The sequence below is a fragment of the Mus pahari genome, chromosome 3, assembly GCF_900095145.1.
Source record: "Mus pahari chromosome 3, PAHARI_EIJ_v1.1, whole genome shotgun sequence".
NCBI classification, from domain to species: Eukaryota; Metazoa; Chordata; class Mammalia; order Rodentia; family Muridae; genus Mus; species Mus pahari.
The window spans coordinates 72,004,515-72,009,317 of record NC_034592.1 but is presented as its reverse complement, the minus strand read 5'-3'; positions in this window follow the sequence as shown (position 1 = coordinate 72,009,317).

The following is a 4,803-nucleotide window of genomic DNA, read 5'->3' as shown; positions in this document are numbered from 1 at the left end:
GGGGAAGGCCAGGGCCAAGAAGTGGGAGCGGTGGGTAGGGGAACAGAGGTGGGAGGAGGGGTATGGGAAACTTTCGGGATAGCATTTGAAATGTAAATAAAGAAAATAATAATAATAAAAAAAATCGGGTACAGAGTTAAACAAAGAATTCTCAACTGAGGAATACCAAATGGCTGAGAAACACCTGAAAAAATGTTCAACATCCTTAGTCACCAGATAAAGGTAAATCAAAACAACCCTGAGACTCCATCTCACACCAGTCAGAATGGCTACGATTAAAAATTCAGATGACAGCAGATGCTGGTGAGGGTGCTGATGGGATTGCAAGCTTGTACAACCACTCTGGAAATCAGTCTGGTGGTGAGTTTGTAGCATCCATACTTTGGCCTTTCTTCTTGTTAAGCCTCATATAGTCTTTCAGTTGTATCATGGGTATTTTGAGCTTTGAGGCTAATATTCACTTATCAGCATGTATGTTCTTTTGGACCTGGGTTACCTCACTCAGGTTTTTTTTCTAATTCCATCTATTTGCATACAAAATTCAGGAAGTCGTCATTTTTAATAGTTGAGCAGTATTCTATTGTGTAAATATACCACATTTTCTGTATCCATTCTTTCATTGAGGGACATCTGGGTTGTTTACAGCTCCTGGCTATTATAAATAAGGCTGCTGGAAACATAGTTGAACATGTATCCTTGTTATATATTGGAACATATTTTGACTATATTCTCAGGAGTGCTATAGCTGGGTTTTGCAGGTAGAGCTATTCCCAATTTTCTGAATATTTTGCCAGATTGATTAGCAAATTTCTTGTACCAGCTTTCAATCCCACAATCAATGAAGGAGTATTCCTCTTTATCCACATCCTTGCTAGCATCTCCTATTGCCTGAGTTTTTTTTATCTTAGCCATTCTTATTGGTTTGATGTGGAAGATAATGATTGATTTGACTTGCATTTCTCTGATGACTAAGGAAGTTAAACATTTCTTTAGGTGCTTCTCTGTCATTACAGATTCCTCAATAGTTCTTTCATAGAATTTTCGATGCTGCTTATGTGTACTGTCATATCATCTGCAGTGATACCTTGACTACTTCCTTTCCAATTTGTATCCCTTTGACTTACTTTTGTTGTCTAATTGCTCTAGTTAGAGCTTCAACTCCTATATTGAATTAATACAAAGAGAGTGGGCAGCCTTGTCTTGTCTGATTTTAGTGGCATTGCATCACATTTCTCTCCATTTAATTTGATCTTCGCTGTTGGATGGCTGTATATTGTTCTTAATATGTTTAGTTATATGCCTTGACTTCCTGATCTTTCCAAGCCTTTTAACATGAAAGTGTGTTGTATTTTCTTGAAGGCTTTTTCAGTATCTAATGAGATTACCATGTGATTTGTTTTCTGAGTTTGTTTATATAGTGGGTTATGTTGAAAGATTTTTGTTTGTTGAACCATTCCTGAAATCTCGACTTGAAGATACTTGATGGTGAATGTTCGTTTTGATGTTTACTTGCATTCTGGTTGCAAGAATTTTATTGAGTATTTTTGTAATGATATTCATAAGTTAAATTGGTTTGAAGTTCTCCTTCTTTGTTGGGTCTTTGTATGTCTTAGGTATCAAAATGACTGTGGTTTCATAGAGTGAATTAGGTAGTATCCCTCTGTTTCTATTTTGTGGAATAGTTTGACAACTATTGGTATTAGGTATTCTTTGAAGATCTGCACTAAATCCAACTAATCTTGGGCTTTTTGGGTGGGGGGAGACTTTTGATGAGTTCTTTCATTTCCTTAAGGGTTATGGGACAGTTTTTCCAGTTTATCTGGAACTGATTTAGCTTTTGTACCTGGTAGATACCAGGTACAAAAATTGTCTACACAATTATCCATTTCATTTTGATGTTCCTGTTTGGTTGAGTATAGGCTTTTGTAGTAGGATCTGATGATTTTTTAAAATTTCCTCAGTATCTGCTGTTGTTCTGATTTTGTTAATTTGGATACTTTTTTCATGCCCTTGAGCTAGATTGGATGAGGGTTTATCTATCTTGTAGATTTTCTCAAAGAACTAGATCTTAGTTTTGTTGATTCTTTGAATAGTTCTCTTTGTTTCTAATTGGTTGATTTCTGATAAGAGTTTGATTATTTACTGTTGTCTATTGTTATTGGATGCATTTGCTTCTTTTTCTTCTAGAGCTTTTAGATGTGTTCTTAAGTTTTTAGTTTTGGATCTCTCCAATATCTTTATGAGGGTAATCAGTGATTTGAATTTTCCTCTTAGCATGGCTTTCATTGTGTATCATAAGTTTGCTTATGATATTCCTAATTATTTGTTAAATTCTAGAAAGTCTTTAATTTATTTTTTTTCTTTCAGTGTGACATTTCCTTTATTGCAATATAGAGTAATGAAAATCTCCAAAGAACTGGAAAAACGTGTAAATGTTCTCACTGCTCCCTCCGTAGTATATCAGAATTGTTTTTAAAAGGTGAAACCTTTGCCACAATTTAAAAGCAAGAACAAGTTTAAAACCTTAAACTATTGTCACAATTTGAAAGCTGCAAACAGAGTATGTAAATGATAACCAAGAATGCAAATCTGTGGATTTTTCCTCTTTTATTTTTTTTAATTTGCAACTTTTTCATTGTGTATCTCATTCACTCACATCTCAAAAGCCATCCCCTTTTCTGATTTGCCCCCAAGAAACCCTCTATCCCATCCCCCTCCCCCTGCCTCTTTTACAGTATGCCCATATCCACTCACCCAACTACTCCTGCCTCCCTGCCCTTACATCCCCCCACACTGGAGCATCAAGCTTTCACAGGACCAAAGACCTCCTCTCCCATTGATGACCAACCAGGCCATCCTATGCTATGCATACAGCTAGTGTCATGGGTCCCTCCATGCACAATCCATGGTAGGTGGTTTAGACCCTAGGAGCTCTGGTTGGTTGACATTGCTGTTCTTCCCATGGGGCTGCAAACCCCCTCAGTTCCCTCAGTCCTCTAACTCCTCTATTGGGGACCCCATGATCAGTTCAATGGTTGGCTGCAATTATCTCCCTCTGTATATGTCAGTCTCTGGCAAAGCCTTTCAGGAGACAACTATATCAGGCTCCTGTCAACATGTATTTGGTATCCACAATAGTGTCTGTGTTTGGTGACTGTATATGGGATGGATACCGAGGTAGAGCAGTCTCTGGGTTTCCTTTTCTTCAGTTTCTGCTCCATGCTTTGTCTCTATATTTGCTCCCATGAATATTTTGTTCTCCCTTCTAAGAAGGATTAAAGTACTCACATTTGGATCTCCCTTCTTGTGATTCAAGTGGTCTATGAATTGTATCTTTAATTTCTTTCTTCATTTCTTCCATAATAAAGTTATCTTTCCTTTTCTTCAGTTTCTGCTCCATGCTTTGTCTCTATATTTGCTCCCATGAATATTTTGTTCTCCCTTCTAAGAAGGATTAAAGCACCTCCCCCTTCTTGTGATTCAAGTGGTCTGTGAATTGTATCTTTAATTTCTTTCTTCATTTCTTCCATAATAAAGTTATCTTTGAGTAGAGAATTATTCAATTTCCATTGGTATGTGGGTTTTCTTTTGATTTTCTTGTTATGAAAATCAACCGTAATCCATGATAGTCCAATAGAAAGCATGGGATTATTTCAATCTTCTTTGGTATGTTGAGGCTTATTTTTTGAAAATTACATGATCAATTTTGGAGAAAGTACAATAAGGTGCTGAGAATAAAGTATATTCTTTTGTTTTAGGGTGAAATGTTCTGTAGATAAGTTAGTTACACTGTGGCTAACCATTGTTGCGGGTGGGGTGGTCATGTCTCCCAGTATTATTGCGTGAGGTCCAATGTGTATTTGAGCTTTAATTTAGTAAAGTTTCTTTTACAAATTTGAGTGCCCTTGCATTTGGGGCATAGATGGTCAGAACTGAGAGTTCATCTTGGTGGACGTTTCTTTTGATGAATAAGAAGTGGTTTTCCCCATCTCTTTCGAAAACTTTTGGTAGAAACTCTTTTTAATTGGATATTACAATGTCTACTTCACCTTGTTTCTTGGGACCCTTTACTTGGAAAACTTATTCCAGTCTTTTAGTTTGAGGAAGTGTCTGTTTTTATCACTGATGTGTATTTCCTGCATGCAAGGAAATGTTGGGTCTGATTTATGTATCCAGTCTGCTAACCTATGTCTTTTTATTGGTGAATTGAATTCATTGACGTTGAGAGATATTAAATACCAATTATTATTGATTTTTTTAATTTTTATTGTTTGTGGTGTTATATTGTTTGTGTGGTTCTCCTCTTTTGGGTTTGTTTTGCAATGTTGAATGTTTAGATTTATTGGTTTTTCATGGTTTATGTTGTAGTTTTCCTTCTCTTACCCTCAGTAGGGCTGGATTAATGAAAAGATAGCGTATAAAGTTGGCTTTGTCACAAAATATCTTGGTGTCTCCATCAATGGTGATTGAGAGTTTTGCTAGAAAGAGTAGCTTGCACTAGTATTTGTGTTCTCTTAGGGTCTGAATAACATCTTTCCAAGATCTTCTGTATTTTAGAGTCTCTGTTGAAAAGTCTGGAGTAATTCTATCTTTTTATGTTACTTGGCATTTCCCCCTTACCTTTTCAATATTCTTTCCTTGTTCTATGAATTTAGTGTTTTGATTATTATGTTTCCAAAGGAATTTCTTTTCTAGTCGAATCTATTTGGTATTGTGTAGGCTTCTTGTATGGTTATGACCATCTATTTCTTTAGGATAGGGAAGTTTTCTTCTATGGTTTTGTAGAGGATATTTCCTGACCCT